The sequence below is a fragment of the Sciurus vulgaris genome (genome assembly GCF_902686455.1).
Source record: "Sciurus vulgaris genome assembly, chromosome: 1".
Taxonomy (NCBI): domain Eukaryota; kingdom Metazoa; phylum Chordata; class Mammalia; order Rodentia; family Sciuridae; genus Sciurus; species Sciurus vulgaris.
The window spans coordinates 56611201-56630446 of NC_136461.1; positions in this window are offsets into that span (position 1 = coordinate 56611201).

Sequence of the window (19246 nt, forward strand, 5' to 3'; positions counted from 1 at the left end):
ACTTCAGGTTCATGAGATAGTCCCATTTACATCTTGAAGCTTGTTTGCTTTGATTCATCTAAACTAAGTTTCTAATGCATCTATGACTTTACCCAGTGCCATTTTCTTTCCACTAATTAGCAGTGGTGTCTGTGTAATAATAATAATAATAATAATAATAATAATAATAATGTGACTGTATTTGTGAGGGTCTGCTTCTGAACTCTGAATTCTATCACATCTGCTTATCTATCTCAACTTGTGCTAACACCAGACTGGCTATTTTAGCTTCACAGTGAGCCTTAATACTCAAGAAGTCTTAAAATTTGGTTTTCTTCAAAATTGTCTGTTCTAGATTCTTTGAATTTTATATACATTTTAGAATGTATACATTTTGTCAATTTTCACTAAATAATTTACTGGGATTTTGTGTGGGATTGCATGAAACCTGTACATCAATTTGTCAAGAATTGACATTTGCATTAGGTGTGGTGATGTGTGTTTGTAGTCACAGCAACTTGGGAGGCTGAGGCAGGAGGATCACAAGTTCAAGGTCAGCCTCAGTAACTTAGCAAGATGCTGTCTCAAAAAATACACCAACAAAAAAAGGAGGTTGGTATGTACCTCAGTTATAAAGGACCCCAGTGTTCAATCCCCATACCAAAATAAATAAATAAATAAATAAGACACTTGAGTGTATTGATCTAATAAACATTTTATTTCTTTCATTGATTTGGATATTTTTAAATTTCTCCTATCATATTTTATCATTTTTATGAAAGATTTCTTACATGTACTTATTTTCAAGTATTTGGATTTCTGGTGCTATATAAATGGTTTTTAAAAATGCTTTCTAGTTGTTTGGTACATATATATGAAAATAACATTGATTTTGTATGTCAATGTTCTATATTATGACCTCCAAAATTGAAATTTTTCTTCTCGTAAATTATTTTAATTTTTTACATGAACAATCATGTCACATATGAATATGGTAATTTTACTTCTTTCTTTTCAAACATTATGGCTTTTATTTTTTACTGTTTTGTTTTCTTGCCTAATTGTATTACTTAACTCCTTCAGTATGATATAGAATTGAAATGTCCCCACTATTATTTGGTACTTGGTTTGGAGATACTAGCCATGCTATCGAAGGGAATAAAACAAGAAGCAAGAGCTGGGTATGTGGCCTACTGGTAGATTGCTTACCTGGCAGTTGTGAAGCTCTGGCCTTCATCCCGAGCACCACCAAAAAAGAAAAAAAGAAAAAGAAAAAAGAAAAACAGCATCAAAAGCAGCAACTTAGAAATGTTTGTAATGGATTCAACTAAAAACCTAAAATACAAATAATTTAAGTAAAATTTATTTCAAGCAATAAGATCATGAATCTTAATTTAATATAAAAGTCAGTTACTTTATTTTAGAATACTGATTATCTGTCAGAAAATAGAATGAAAGGAAATATTCACAGTTACTATCAAAAGTTGAAATTCTTAAAGTGAATGTAGCAAGAAGCACAGAAGTTTAAATTCCACTGAGCAAAAATGTATAGGTAAATAAATAAAAATTTATTACTTATTTGGATAGATAATATTTAAGAAGCCATTGGTTATCTTTGAATTAGCCTGAAATATAATTCCTATAAAAATGAAACCAAGAATTTTGTGGGTTTTGAGACTTGAATTCAGTAATGCTAAAATTCATATGGGAAAACAATCACATATGAAAAAATTCTAAAACTGAAGAATCATAGGGTGCACTGGGTGCTATCAGTTGGGTATTTAAAACTGTTCTTTGCTGATCTCAGAGTAGATGAACAGATCCATAAGAGGGGTGAAAGAATCCACAAATGATATCAAATGTAGTAAATAATAAAAGTCAATGTTTTAATAAGGAAAATATAGACTGAAATAAATAATGCTGGTAAGAGTGGCTGAATGTTTGAAAAAACATAAACTGTATTTTCCTTCTGTATTAAAATGTGAAAAAGGAAATCATAAATTAGAAGAATATTAGGACACATGGAATAATGGTAATTCAAAAATAATTTCAGCATGGGAAAAGCCTTAGATTTTGCAAAGTCCTCAGTTCATATGGGAAAGATAAATTCCTAAATTCATATCTTTACATTTTAATTTTTTGTAGCACTTAAGATCAATTAATATTTAAAATTTTTATCAGTTGTAAAACCTTAGTCAGTAAATAGGCCAAAAGGAAAGACAAGAACATGTTGGGGAAAAAATATTTGCAATAAATGTAACAAAGCATCCTTAATAAACTAAAAATTCTTACAAATAAGTAAATAAGATAACCCAAAAGAAAAAATGACCAAGGGAATTCAGAGAAAACATATTAATGGATAATTAACATGAAAGGACATTCAACAGGTTCATATTTTACAATATACAAATTAAAATAAGAATAAACTATCTTTTTTTTTCTATCCAATTAAAACATTAAAAGGTTAGATAAGCCTAAGGCTGAAGGTAGAGACAGGTCTATGAAAATTGATAAATTACTATAAACCTTTTGTAGGAACTTTGTCAACATATATCCAAAATACTAATGAGCATGTATCATTTAATTCTTGTCTTGAAAATTGCCTAACTCATAAACCTACAAAAGTTATCAGAGACATATATATTGGAATTTTATAATTTTGTCATAGTATTGCTTTTTATACTGATGTGAATTGAATTGTCTCCCCCGAATTCATAATCCCCAGTACTTTAGATTGTGACAGCATTTAGAAATTTAGCTTTTTAAAGGTGGTTAAACACTGGTACAATGGTGCACACCTGTAATCCTAGCTACTCAGGAGGCTGAGGCAGGAGTATTACAAGTTCAAGGCCAGCCTGGAGAACTTAGTGAGACCCTGTCTCCATATAATAACAATTTTAAAAAGGGCTGGGGGTGTAGTTTGGTGCACAAGGACCTGGGTTCAATTCTTAATACCTAAAAAATGAAAAGTGATTAAACTAAGACAAGACAGATTAGGGTGAGTCCTAATCCAATCCAACCCTTGTCTTCAGAGGAAATGAGGACATGGGGGCACCACATTGGTTTTTTTTTTAAATAATATTGAGGCTTACTACTGCTATAATAAACTAATAATAAAAAGTGATAGAGAATCTGTGTCAATTGTTAAAGTCCCAGAAATCATTTAGACCATACAGACTTCCTAATGTTTTCTTTAGATTTGATTTGTTATTTCTTCATAATCTAGCTTTAAAAACATTTAGTTTCTTTTGTTTGGTTCAATTGCTGGTAATTTCAGCAGTATTCTCTGCTGTTTTTCTTTCATGAAGCTTTGGGTTAATTCTGTTTTCCTTCCAAAACTTGAGAAAGCATGATTTTGTCCACTCAAGAACTGTATTGGGACATTAAGATGTTTAGAAAAGTCCCTCAATTTAAAGTTGAGTTCTTTATTAATGACTAGGGAAGTAGTCATGTTACAGTAGAGACTGTAACATGGAACAAGTAATAACCATGTGGTTGTAGTAATGCTGTCTTTTAATTATATTCTAAGCCAGGAAAGTTAGGGATAAATATATAGTAGATAGCACTGTTATTGGGCAATGTTCCACTTTAAATACAAATCCACAACTCTTCTTCAAATCTCTTTAGAGACATGATTCTCAGATAACTGAGGGAATAGAAGAATACTAAAGTCACCAATTACTTGACCTTACATGTTAGTGTAATTTTAATACCAACATCGTTTTTCTTTATTAGGAGAATATTATTGATGTCAAAGTAATGATTATATTTTGGTTAACAAAATGGTGGTATAAGTATTTAATAAATGAAAAAGGTGAAGTTTTACCTCACACCTGCAAACTGTTAAGAAGATCTTTAAGCAGAAAGGCTATAGAGTAGGAGTGGATGAAATGCAAACACAGGGACAGGATGGTACATAGGGCTTCACATCCTCAAACCTAACTCTTGGCTTGCACTAGGTCTGTGGGCTTCACTGAACAATGACTTCAATTGAACAATTACTTTTCCTATGGACCTCTAGTGGGGTCTTGAGCTCATATTAGGTTCTGTGGGTGTAACAAAGGAAGTATATGAAACAGCTTAGATGTCTTGGAGGGCATTAGGAGTCAGGAGCAAAAGTTTCCATCTGCCTTGAGCAGAAGGAAGGCTATCTTTAGTGCACCACTTCATCTCAGGAGCTGGAGTTGCAGACTAAAGGGACAAGGGAGGAAATGCCACATAGGCTTGACGGAAGTTTTATAAACTATTACCTTAAAGTTCATTTTTAGGATGCTTTAATTATATGGAGTTTCTCATTTGGTTATTCACTTTGCTTAACCAGTATTTACTTGGTGCCCATTATATGTTAGGCATATGCCGAAACTGGAAGTGAATAACATATCACATGGACTTCCTGATTCTTAGGAGCTCACTAACAAATTATATTGGTGATTAGTTTTTTAAAATCTTAAAAGGTAGCTGGAGCAGTCCTATATTCATTTGAAAATATATGTATTGTTGATACAATGTTGAGAAACTATTGTTGATACAAACTAACGTTGAACGTCTTTGTGTCTACAAAAGTGGTTGGCACAGTGTTAAGAGAAAGAACATGAAGATGGCTGTCCCCTACATTTGAATCCCAAGAACATGAAGATGGCTGTCCCCTACATTTGAATCCCAGTTCTGTAGCTTCCTAGGTATGTGATTTGATTAAGGTTTAATATTACCAAATTTTCAGTTTCTTTAGCTGTAAACTGGTGTAACTATAGTGCCTAACTCACTGAGTGGTTATGAGAATTAATTAGCTAATATACATGTGAAGAAAATAGTGCCTGGCTCATACAAAAAAACCATGATACATTGACTTTTTTTTTTTTTTTTTTTGTCCTTTTTTTGGTACTGGGAATGGAACCGAGAAGGTCTCTACTACTGAGCAACACTCCCAGCTTTTTAAATTTTATTTTGAGACAGGGTCTTGCTAAGGTGCTGAGGTGGACTGAAATTTGCAATCCTCCTGCCTCAGACTCCCAAATTTTTGAGATTATAGGAGTTCACCACTGTTTCTGACTATATTTATATTTAAATGTTTCAGATTTAAGGATATATTTTCAGCTTCAACAATCAAAAAGAAAACTCAAACATTAATTAAAAGTAATAAATGTTCAGACATCATTATAATTTAGAATTATGTCATCTAATCAATAGCAATTCGATTTCACTCATATACTCAAGTGGGGATAGAGATGCATTTTAATATGTTTGGCATGACATGGGGAAAAGCTTTCAATAGTTGAGTCTCTAGGAACCATAAAAATTGTAAAACATTCCTGAGCACAGAAAAAAAAAAAATTTATGTCAGCCACTATGCGGTGATCTGACTAAATTGCTGAGTGTCTGTCTTATCTGCAAATATCAAATCCAAAGTATTCCAAAAATCAAACTATATATGGTTATTTATAATTTGTGTTTTTCCAATTAAAGGTGAATACATTCATATGTTTTACTGAAGAGACATTAATATGTATGATAAACTTCAGTATTTTACAGCAACAAATTGCTTATTTCCTTTCTCTTGGAAAGAAATATATTCCCCTAACTTTGGACTTTGCCATATGACTTGCTTTGGACAATGGAATGTGAGTGGATTGAAGAGAGCAGAGCTTGTGAGATTTGAGTTTCACTTGCCTCTGACCTTCCTATCGTTTACCATGAGAAGTCCCGATCCAAGAAATTGGTGATCCATGAAGAATAAGAAGAAACACAGAACAACCTTCCCAAATAGGTCTGACTCACCTGGGCTACAGGGCTATGAGCAAGAAAAACACATCTAAATTTTTGTATTTTTTGTAAAACAAAAACTTTTTGTTTTGTTTTAGATGTAAGGATTTAACCTAGGGCCTTGTGCATGCTAAGCACTCTCTCTTCCATAGTACCTCCAACCACAAACCACTGAGTTTTAGAGTATTTTGTAATGAGGAATTATTGATGCAGTAGTTGGTTAATACAGTGTGATTGATTTTGCAATGCTTCCCCATACTCTTTTTAGTGTGTTGCATAATACACTGTGTGACCCTCATATTTCTTTTGTAAACATGTTATCTAAATTTGAAAATGCATTTGGAATTGAGGCCTTGGATAAGAAACTAGAGTTTTGTATTTCATCTAATCTTTTAACACTCCAGTGTAATAATGCCATTTTACAATGAGGTAATTGAGTCTCAGATGGATTAGATCATTTTCCCAAGGGTTTATCACTAGTAATTTCTAAAGTCAGGATTCGATTCCAGGATTCTGAGAATTCTTAAACATTAGGCTATGCTGCTTATTCACAGATGGTATCAATTAATTTCCAATAAAAATACACAACACGCAAAAACTCATTATTTCATTGTATTTGTGTCTAATATTTTTACTTAAATTAAAAAAAAAACAATTTCTATCTCCAATTTCTGGGAAAAAATTCATACACACTTTGTGTATGTTGAGCTAGCCTACAAAGGCTTTCTCCTAAGTGAGTGAAACATTAGAAAAAGGCTAGTTTACAATAGTCTATTTAATGGAAGGAATAAGTTAATTCCCTGAAAGCTAACATGTTTTAACTGTTGCCTGTTTAGAACTGGGTGTGGATCAACTGCTAATACTCAGAATTCACAGTAAACCACTTGTCTGACTTGGAGGCAAATTTTGATTTGAGTCTCATTCTTAATAGATTTCAAGAATGAAACCTAGGGCTGGGGAGATAGCTCAGTTGGTAGAGTGCTTGCCTTGCAAACACAAGGCCCTGGGTGCAATCCCCAGCACCCCGGTGGGGGTTGGGGGAATGAAACCTAGGAAGCTATTATTATCTCCTTTGAAGGCATGGTGGTGCATGCCTGTAATTCCAGCAACTTGGGAGGATGAGACAGGAAGATCCCAAGTTTGAAGTCGCCTCAGCCATTTATCAAGATCTTGTCTCAAAATAAAAAAAATAAAAAGGACTGGAGATGTGTGTGCTCAGTAGTAAAGTGCTCCTGGATTCGTTCCCAGTAGCAAAAATAAAAAATTTAAAAAAGGATAAAATTATCTGGTTGCTAAATAGTTACACTACTATCTGAAATTTGAAACCGTACCTTGTTTAAAGCAAATGCGCCAAGTCTTTGTTTTATTTCGTGATCAGGATTTGACGTTCCAGTCTTCTTTAAACGGACGTAAAGTACATAAAATAGGTATAAGACAAAATTAAATAAAATTATAAAATTTAGCTCTCAGTTTATTCAGGCTCTTTCTAGGTTGAATAATTTGGTTTGAGATTTTATTGTATCAAAGAGGCAGTTTTCATGAAGATTTTATGGAAGTACACTGACTTTAGGATTAGAGTATCAGTATCATGCCAACAAAGAAATATTCCATGAAAACTTCTAAGATCAATTATATTGAACAGTAGAGGACAATAGCAAAGTCAATAAGTATTAATTCTTACATTTCACACTTCTTTGAAACTTTGCAAAGCAATGGGATCAAAATTTTTACACAAAAATGAGCATTCTAGTTTTAAGAATGATTTTATAATTTCTAATTCATTTTTCTCATTATAAAAGTAATGCAAAATATTTAAAAATTGAAATTAAAAGAAATTAATCACCAAGAATCTCACTCCTACGATGTAAAAGTGAATATTTCAGTTAATTGCATAAGAAAAAATCTATAGGAGAATAACTTAATGGGTGGAGTAATTTGAACCTTATTCTTAATTCATTTAAGCTATGACTAGGCTTGAAAATTTTATTTTTTTGATTCAGTCATGATAGAAATGATTAAATTCACTAAATTTCTTGTTTTCCTCAACCTTTGTTTGTTATACATCTACGTATCTGGTTTCTACATGTGCAAATGACAAAAATAATTTCTGAGTTTTCTGGTTTTCTCTTACTGTCTTTTTTTCATGTTGTATAAATAAAAGGACAATTATAGAGGCAGGAATTATAGACACATTCTTCTAATGTGTCTGAAGAAGCTAAGGAATCTTAGTTTTATGAATCACTACCTTTCGAACTGTAAATCCACATTTACAACAGTACCAACTCTTAAGTGCAAGTTGATAGCAAACTTGTCAATGATACTTAAGGGGGAGTTGAAAATATATCTGCCTATTATTAAAATTTTCCACCAAAACAAAATAAAAATGTTTTAAGTTCACCCTACCTTCATTAGGAATGAGTTGGCTTTTAATTTGACTTTTTTTTTTTTTTTAATAAAAAGTTTCCTCTTAGCATTGGCAGAGCTATAGGAAGAGATACCAGATTCCGAACACTAGCTAGGATGCTAGTGATTCCCACTTATCAGTCCTACCTGTTAGGTGACTTCAATTTATTACTCTTTTTTCCAAATACTAGTAGCCTAAAAAATCTTCAAATAAAGTTCAGCACTAAAAACAGAACTAATAATTGAAATCATAACAAAAACAGAAAAATAAAAAACCATATTGCCTTTGAACTGAATCTGAGATCAGAATGATGTCAGAAAATTCATGTGTATTTGTTCTTTCGCTAATGCAAAAAAAATTCCCAGGACATTTCAAATCTATAGCCTGAAAATTGCTAAGTTCGTAAAGAATGATGAATAGTAAGTTTTGGTCTACTATTTTTTATTGTCTTTTCCCATTTCTCAAAATCTTTCCATAATTCAGAATTTGTAGTTTTATTAATGCTAACATCAATGGTGCATAAGTGTGTTTACTCTTTTTGAATTTAGGCATTATTTAAGTAGTCTAGTGCATTGATAGCAGGGCCTTGAATCTTCTCTTGCTCTCACTGATTTTCTCAACTCTGAGATTAATCCTCCAGTCACCATGAAGAAATTCAGGTGTGGAAGGCTAAGTGACACGCACATGTGTAGAAAGCAGTGGGACTGAGTCTTGAAGACAGCACTTCTGCCTTTCAGCACAAGGGAACAGACAGCCTCAATTCTGAATGATTTAGGAAATAATGCAGTGCTCCTCCCTTCCCCCATGCCCCACCTGTATTGGCTTCTAGCTAGCAAAAAGACTGTGGAAGCCAGTCTTTTGGGAGGAAGTAAGTTGGGGTCATGACAAATATTATCAGCTTGGGCATCAGGGTTGGTCTGTGGACAGGGAGGGAGAAATTGGTGCCAAGTAGCCAACTCTGGTGTTGAAAGGGCAGAGATGGAGGGAATTTGGGCCTTTAACACTATGTCACTGCCTTATTGTCTCATATTGTTATGATATTATATGAGAGATAGTGCATACTGTAATGCCAGCGGCTCAGGGGGCTGAGGCCAGACTCAGCAACTCCTCTGTCAAAATAAAAAATAAAAATGGGCTGGAGGAGTGACTCAGTGGTTTAGTGCCCCCAGGCTCAATTCCTGATACCAAACAAATAAATAAAATAATGTTATATGAAAGAGAAATACACTTCAATTTGAGACTACTTTTGATAAACTGGGCTTTTACTTGCAGTAGAAATTGTAGAGTTGCAAAGGAAAACCAGATTTATTCTTTTTTCCCCAACTATAATGTTTTAATTAACCTTTCTTTAATTTTCCATTTCAACTATGTGTACTCTTTTCCTCTTACATGGAACTGATTTTCTCTGTATTTAAAAAAAAAACAAAACAAAACACATGGTTCCATAGTAGGAAATCATAATCATGAACTCTAAGCATACTCTAGTTATTACTCAGAGCTTGCTCCTATGGTTGCTTTGTCACCAGGTAATTATTTGTGTGCATGTTTTTATCAAAACCACAGAACTGAGTGTTCTTTGAGTGAATGGGTTATGTCTCATTCATCTTTTTATCCACATAACATCTTGCACAGAGCCTGGCACATTTGCAGATGCCCAATGAATAAATTCATGGTCAGTGCGCTTATGATGGAGAGATGGAACAGCTAGGTAAGTGAGATAAGAATCCTGCCCTTTGGCTTTCCTAAATCTTATGGCAAAGACGGGGATTGAAGTCACCCAGCTAGACCACTAGGGTGGTGGCGACAGCAATTAATTCAAAGGCGAGCATTTGGCTGAAGCCAGGTCAATCAAAAACAATTGTTCTAGGATTTTTGTTTAAAGTTCTGGTAAAGAGAAACTTTCCTGTTGGAGTGGTCTTGGAGCTCCCAGCAGAATTTTTGCTATTAGAAGTGAAGAATCTGTCCAAGAATGGAGCCTGCCCAGGGGAAAGAGCAGTGGGGAGAATAAGCAAGGCCCAATCCTGATGATGTTGTCTCAGCCTTGAGATCCAGCTCACTCATAAATTTTTCATTCAAGTAAGCTAATAAATTACTTTTTGGCTCAATGCAGCTTTAGTTAATCCTGACTAATAAATAGCATATGTGTTCTATTACTAGATTCATCTCTATCTCAGTGTGTAGTCTTTAAGGATCATTCCATCCCTCTGGGCTACCTTTCTGAATAGTGATAGTTGGATTTGGTGATTTCTAAGGTCCTTTTGGCTCTAATTTCCACGAGCCTTTCTTTATGTATATATGAATCCAGATAGTGAGAGGCTAGGTGTTGTAGGAGATCGATGGCTTAATAAAAATGTTTGTTCCTCACTCATACAAGTCCATATTTCTGATTGGCAGATTGCTCTCCTCCAAGTGAAGACTTGGAGGTGCAGACTCTGCCGTCAACCTGTGACTTCCCAGGTCACCATGCTTACTGTCACTATGCCAAGGATATAGAAAAGAAAACAAAGATGTGCCATGGGGGAATGGGCAATTATTGGGCAGTTCTACAATTGGCACACATCACTTTGATTCACATTCTATTGTCTGAAACATCATCACATGGTCACATTTAGTTGCAAATTCGACTGGAAAATACTTTGGGAGAATACAAATAAATTTGGTGAATAGCTATTCAGTCTTTGCCATGGAAAGCCCTTGATCCTTCCTTAGTAGTTGAGTTCCAGATCTCTCTGTCTCTGGTTCAATGGTATGTGTTCTCTGGTGAATGGTATGTGTTCCTTCTTATATCCTGTTACTGTCTCTAAAAGACAATATGACTAAGAGAAATCACTGGGTCTAGTAATGAACACATTGAATACATAATAAGTTATTTAGCTTGTGGAAAATACAGAAAGGAGGACTGGGGTGTATAGTGCAGTGGTCTGACGAGGTAGAGGTCTTGATGAGTACATGAGAGGCCCTGAGTTCAATCCTTAGCCCTGGGGAAAAAAAAAATACAGATAGGAGTTCTACTCCCATTATCTTCTAGGCTTGGCGTCTATAATGTGAAAACAGGAAAGTTTAGACTTTTAGGCTATGTTTGCATTCAAAGTGGGGAAAGAGAAATAAAGAGTCCAATCACTGGCTTAGCTAAAGAAACTTCCTTTCAGGTCTCACTCTTCTGGGTGGTGGCACATTTAAACCAGGGAGTTTATGCAACAGAATTCCAATCTCAAGATATGCTTTGTAGTTCCTTGAAATGAGAAATTCATCTTATTTGATTCCTTTCAATTTTCTTAACTATGTCCTACCATAGTGAAACAAACCAAGATCCCCATTTAAAAATTCTTTTGCAGATGTGCAGTATTCTAGAAGTCATAGGCAGAAATGCATGACCCTGACCCCTCACCCCTTTTTCCTCATTTTGTGCTATTTTCTGCATTACCATATTTATGCCTCCATCATAGGCCTATGGTTTGAGACAGTATTTTTTCCCCTTCTCTCTTTACATAATGATTTAAAAAATTAATCTCTAGGCTCTGTGGTCCTGAGTTAACACATTCCAAATAACATTCCTCTTCAGACATACCTGTTATGGTTTGGAGTGGTGTCCCCCAAAAGCTCATATGTGAGACCATGCAAGAAGGTTCAGAGAAGAAATGATTGGATTACAATAGTCTTAACCCAATCAGACAGTCACCTGATGGGATCAATTGAGTGGTACCTGAAGGCAGGTGGGATGTGGCTGAAGGAGGTGGGGCATTGGGGGCGTGGCTTTGAGGTATATATTTGTATCTGGTAGATGGAGATCTCTTTTTCTCGGCTTCTGATCATCATGTGAGCTGCTTCCCTCTGCCATAATCTTCCACTATGTTGTTCCTGCCTCGCCTGGATCCCTGAGGAATGGGGCCAGCAGTTTATGGATTGATACCTCTGAAACTGTGAGCCCTTAAATAAACTTTTCCATGGGTGCAGTGGCACATGCCTGTAATCCCAGAAGCTTGGGAGGTTGAGGCAGAAGGATCTCCAGTTCAAAGCTAGTCTCAGCAATGGTGAGGTGCTAAGCAACTCAGTAAGACCCTCTCTCTAAATAAAGCACAAAATAGAACTGGGAATGTGACTCAGTGGTTGAGTACCCCTGAGTTCAAGCCCCAGTAACTAATAATAATAATGATAATGATAATAGTAATAATAAAATAAACTTTTCCTCCTCTGCAGTTGTTCCAGTTGTGTCCTTTAGTCACAGCAGTAAAAGAGCTGACTAAAACACACACCCAGATCTGGGGATATAACTCGGTAGGTAGAGTGCTTGCCTCACATGCAGAAGGTCCTGGGTTCAATCCCCAGAACCACACACACACACACACACACACACACAAACCAACAACAACAATGACAAAAAAAATACCAAACTGTCCTCTAGCAGGGCAGCTCCTGCTTAAACTGCAGTACTATGAGATATTTTCCACAAATCCTACCACTCCATCAGTTTGTACCACTTGTCCACAGGGTTTGTATTTTTCCCTGCCCATCACATAACCCCTTTTCTTTCTTGTGGTAACAGAGTTGCTACAGAGAAGTAATCAAACTGCTTCATCAGTATTTTGGTCATATTAGAGTACTCGATCCCAATCAATTACACATTTGCTTAATTTAAAGCAAAAAGCATAAGTAGAATATACCAAGTTCATTTACTAGAAAAATGTGCATAAAGTTTTATTGCACGCTATAGTCACATTTATCTAGCAGCATTAACGATATGCTGCAAGTCAGAGGAAATGATCCTCTAGTAGTGTTTTTTTCCTATAGAAAGTCTACCTGAAGTTCACCTTTTAAATGAGCTAACCTATCCTTAGTTAATGGTGATTGGATGAGTTTGATGGAAGGAAAGCCAAGAGCCTTGAGAAGACCTGGCAAGATTTCTCTACCCAAGAGAGGCATGTGGAGAAGTCTGTCCTGTATCTTGAATGATGTTGAGCTCTAACCTGTTAGACTTTCATTTCTTAGAAGTAGGATTAGGGTCAACAGGGACTGATTGCACAGTTCCCTAGTTTATTTTATTTTATTTTATTTTTTTTGTGGGGATTGAACCCAGGACTATATGCATGCTAGGCAAGTGCTCTGCCACTAAGCTATGAATTCTTATCCCAACTTCCTCGAATTGTGCACTACTTTTATTACTTAAGATACCTGCAACAATCTCATTATCAATGGTAATCTGCTACTGGTTATTCATTACAACCTTAAAAAGCCTCACTAGTACAATAATTAATGCTCCCTACTTCTACCTGAGAATTGGCAGAAAAAAAGAAAGAGATAGACATGAGATGGGTAATACCTGGACTTAAAGTAATACACTCTAGGTCACTGAGACAGTCCTGGCTTCTATCTGAATTTACACCCGGCCCGATTGTTAATAATGCCCCTTTCAGTCTCAGAAGGGTGGTCATTCCAACTAGATTAAATACAAAGAGATCTTCCATAAGATAAGGATGCTGAATGTTCAAGTGGGGTGGAGAAACCAGAAAAGGTTACGCAATTTTCTTTGCTGGAATCTCCAAAAGTTTCTTGCTGAACATTCTGAGAAAACGTGTTCTAACCAAGGGGCTGAACAATGAATTTCATTTTTGATGTACTTAGAAATGGATAAAATTTGAAATGTATCTTGGATAAACTCTGAGCCACAGGGATATAAATTCCTGTTAACTATGTCCAGAAGTTCCTGACTGATGCTTAGATTATCTTAGTATTTGGCCTCCTGACTTTCATAAAAGCTTAGCTCTGTTCTTCATTTCTGTTTACATTTATTTTTCTCAAACCGTAGGCAGATGTCAGAGTCAACTCAGTGTCTCTACCATAGTCTCAGAGTCACTTCCAGTTATCTGTCATATCAGCAGCCTCTAAGAGAGGGTCACAGAGAACAGACCAGGCATGAAAACTGAAAATGGAATGCTGTCAATGAACCTTGATTTCTGATCCAACTGTTCTTTGCTAAAGCTATTTTCATAGGTTTCAAGCAGTATTTGGCCCATGCATCTTCTTCTTGGTGTTCCATTTTATTTCTATTGTTTAGTTATAAGCTCTTGGTTCCCTGTCTTTTGTGGCATAGACTGCACACTCTTTTTGAGGGTAACAATGCTTTCCCCCTCTTTATGATAACCTGGCTGCCTGGCTAGAGGTTAAGCACATTTTTTAGTACCCTTGAAGCCAGCTGTGGTCATTGATTCTTGCACATGAGCAGAAGATGCGTATTTGTTCCTACATTGTTTTCATAAAGGAAACTTCTTGTCCTGAACTTGTCTCCTTTCCACTCCTGAAAATGGAATACAGGCATGCCTCCCACCCATTTTTGACCATGCAGATGATGATAGTACCATAGAATCTTGTCTTTGGACTAGCAGCATCAGCATTGCCTGGCAACTCTTAGGAAATGCAAAATCTTGGATCAATTTCAGACCTACAGAATCGAAACTTGCATTTCAGCAACTCCACTGGCTATTGGAACATACAAGAACATTGGAGAAGTACATTGGTGGAACAACAGGGTAGAGGGATTCTAGCCCTATTAGTTTTTAGAGCAGAACAGCAAGTTTGCCTAGTCTGCCCACCTATAGACTATCATGAGAGAGACATAATAAAATTCTATCTTATGCAAACTGCTAAATTTTGGGACCTCTTTTTTTAACCTCTACACTTACTTAAATTGTTTTTATTACTTAAAATAGCAAACTTATGTTTTAAAATATCTCCTAGAATCTAGTGGAGAAAGATATAGAAGGGATATTATTTCCTTTCTAAACATTCTGGAATATTCACTCCACCCTTTAGAAGAGAATCTAAATTTAATTCAGAGTAAGTTGATTTATCAGGGCCTTGGAGAGTGGGGGGATTGTGCTCTCCCCCATCTTCCTCCCACTCTGCATCTTCCAATGATCATTGTTGGCTCCTGGAGGATCCAAGTTAAGAAGTCAATATAAATATTAAATGCACTGAATATACAATGTCTCTGGAGATGGTTTCATCTGTTTTATTTTTCCAGAAGACCCAAATTCTAACTAGCAGCATTAATCAGATAGACCACACTGATTATAAAGTACCTTAGAGTATTCTTGCTCTCCTTTTAATTTACAGACTCTCACCCACTGTTAAGTTTAACAACAACCATTTCTCCTTACTTCTTTTTCATCTCTAGTTTGGTAAATGTGTCCTCTAGACTTGCAATTCCCCTACTTAAATCCAACAAATATTTACTTGCTGTCTCCTGAGGCATTATGTGCTAGACATTATGTTAGATAGAAAAATAGTTGCAGATCTGCCCTCATATGTAACTCAGAGTGATCACACCTAAAAAATGTTAAAAAAATGAAAGTACTTAAAATATTTGTAATCATGTTTATTGACTGAATAAATGAAGAAAAAATGACCATTAACCGCTTTCCCTACAAACCTCCTGGGAGACAGGAAGCACCTTTATTTCACCTTTCCTGCTTTCCTCACTGTTTTGGGTTTATATTGGTCTATGTGTCTGTCAAAGACGGATAATTAAACAGCTGAAAATAAGGGCTTAGAGCCTGAGGCTGGGAATGGAGCTCTGTGGTACAGTGCTCGCTTGGCATGTGTGAGGCCCTGGGTTTGATCCTCAATACTGCCAAAAAACAAAAAAAAAGTCTTACAGATAATGTGTTTGGATAAAAGATCAGAAAATGAAAACAGTTGCATTTCAGTAGAAAGATTAGAGATAACTTTATTCTTTTTGTTGTTATTAAAATATTGGTTGTATAATACATTAAAATTGGGAAAAAAAGGACATTTTTGTCTGTTTGTCAGTGAATCTTCCCTCTCACTTTCTAAGGGATGAGGTTGCATTTCCTGTGCACATGAATCTCACTGTGACTACTGGAACTAACTACTGTCCTTTTCCTTCTTCTAACTTCTAATGCAAACAAGTTACTGGGACATCCAACTTCTGGTATTTGGTCTATAGTATGTCCAGTTTCCATTTCTGTATTGCTAAATATCTCCGAGTTTTAAATGTTATTTATATTTAGAACTCACAGCTGGTAGCTTTCTTTGGAGGCATGTCAAAGACCAAGGCCTTTTTCATACTGATCTTTCTGGAAAATTCAGTGAAGAGGCTAAATAGTGGAGTGATAGTTGATGAAATAAAGGGAGAGCTGCTCAGGACAGGAGATAAAAGGTGCTGTTGTTGAGATAAAGCTTTAATGAGAAACAGAGAGGAGAAAAAAACATGGATATTTTTACCCTTAAGGGACTTTCCAAAAGTGACTTACAGTAAACAGAAAAAACAAATTATTTCATTTCAAGAAATATACAATGAGATTATACAAATGTTATCAATTAAAATTTTTGCATCAAATTAAAGAGATTCTTTCCTTGATTGAGGAATCTGAGTGAGCTTTATCCCTTGCACTATCTATCTCAGCCCTCAAACTCCACTGATCACTGAATCACAGCAATAAGTTTTTATTCAGATTCATAACTGCAAATCTCAGAGGTCTTCACGTCTCCCCATTCTTCTACCTTTGAGCGCAGTCTGAGAAGATTCACTCCCAGTGTTTCAATGCCTGACCTTTCATTTTATACTTACCCTTTACAATTGAATACAAACACTATAAACTCAAGTTCAGTTAACATCCATTTGAGTCCATCCAGATATCTACCAGTTAGGGGATATCTTCTATCATGTCATAATTTCATCTGTCACTTTTTGTTACTGTTTTTCACTTTTTATAAAATTACAAGGGAAAATTCAATTACCTCTTCAAATACTGGACAGACAATTTTTGCACAAAGGTGATGCCATTTAAACAGAGTCCATTCTTATTCATTGGACAATGTGTGGAAGTCTAAAATTAGCTGGGTACTTAGGAACGTCAATGTATAATGAATACAGCTTCACACACTGAACAGATAGAACTTGTGGCAATTTGAAAGCTCCCCTTATGATAATAGCTCATTATCCTAAAACTCTCTCTTTAAGAAATTTGTGATGCTGGGGATTGAATTCAGGACTTTTCACATGCTAGGCAAATGTTCTACCACTGAGTACTTGCCCAGTCCCTTGGAATCCTAAAATTCTTAACAATTCAGCTATGAAACTCAGATGGATACTTTAGAATGGCAGGTAACAGGGCAGGACAGCACAGAATGGATGTCAAATAAAAGATCTGAGACCAAACTAATGGGTGGGGCAGGAAACAGGATGTCTAGATGCAGATGATGTACAGATGGTCCCTAATTTGTGATAGTTTGAATTACTATTTTTGGACTTTATGATAGTGCCAAAGTGATATGCATTTAGGGGAAACCCTACTTTGAACTTTGATCTCTTCCTAGGATAATTCTATGTAACACAATACTCTTTTGCAATGCTGGGGCAGTGGCAGGAAGCCACAACTTCCAGTCAGGCATGTGATTGTAAGGGTAAACAACCAACACTTTATAGAATACGGTGAGGCTAAGTTCTGATGTTTGATAGGTTAATTTATTAAATGCATTTTTAACATATAAGATTTTTAACTTGTGATTTTTTTTTATGCTATAACCCCACCATGGTTAAAGAGCATGGTTTAAGTACTAGGTACTTAAAAGCATTATCTCATTTAATCTTCACAACAACATAGTTTTGCTGATTAGAACATTGAGTAAAATACAAGAACTCCTAAGAAACACTTTTATAGACATATTATGGTTTAGATCTTAAATATTCCCTAGAAGCCTTGAAGGCTTGGTCTCCAATGCAGCAATGTTCAGAGGCATTTGGGAAGTGATTGAATCATAATGATTCTGACTTCATGAAAGGATTAATCAATTTATGGATTATTAACTTAATGGGTTTTGAAGTGGGGAGATTTTATTGTAAAAGTGAGCTCTCGCTTTGCTCTTTGGCCACAATGAGGTGAGGAACTTTACTCAACCATGTAGACCCCACCATAATGTTCTGCCTCACCATAAGTCCAAAATGATGGGATCAAGTGACTATGAACTGAAATTTCCAAAACCATGAACCAAACTAAATCTTTCCTGCCTTTAAGTTGTTCATGTCAAGTGTTTTATCACATGATAGAAAGCTGACTAACACAGAAAATTGGTATCAAGAAGTAATTGCTGTGACTATACATGAAAATGTAGTTCAGAAGCTTTGGAACTGGTTTGTGGAAAAAGTTTAGAAAAATTTAGTGAAGTGGGCTACAAAAGCTTAGAATGTTAGAAGCAGAGCTTAACAGGTATTCTGGTAGGGACTCAGAATACTGATAAGAATATGGTCAGTAAAGAATATGCTGTGATGTTTTAGATGGAAATGAGGATTGTTTGAGGAAATGAACTATAGGCCACTCATGTTACATTCTGGCAAAGAACCGTCTACATTTTATGCATGCCCTGAGACTTTGTGTGAGGCTTAGTTTAAATTGAGGGACTAATTAAGCTGGTGGAATTTCAATGTGGTGCAGCATTCAGGCAATGGTATGAGTATTACTGGTTGTTTTTAGTCAGATTTACAGTGTGAATTGGGGGCAAAGACAAGAGCTAGAAGATTTGAAAAACCTGAAGTTTGGAAAGAAAACAAGCACATTTAAATTTGTTGCCTACCAATCTTTTGGGACCTTAATCTACTGCCCTCCCCTTTGCTAGCAAATCAACAAAACTTTTTTCCTTTTTATTTTTCCTTAAAAAAATCCTAAGCACAGACACATTAAATAAATACATAAAATTGTGGCCAAGGAGGGTGGCTGAAAGGAATAGGGCATTTAAAAGAAGCCAGGTACTTTGCACATGGACAGTAGGAATGATGACAGAGGGTATCTCAGATATTAGCCAGACCCCACCCATTCCAGGCTCTAGGGTATAAAAGTATAAACTTGTTTGACAGACTTTCTTTTAAGAAGAGAACCCAGGTACCTTGTTTACACAGGGCCACCTAGGGAATGGCTCCTCTAAGGTTTGCTTCCCTGTGTTCAGTCATCAGACACTCAGAGGCTGCTACAACCACGATTCAAGGGGACCTGGCTATTGCTCCCTTTAGCAGGGGGCCTTGGCATTACCTATGTCATGCTGGTTTTGTACCTGAAGAGAGTAAGAGGTATGGGGTCATGTAGGCTTCCA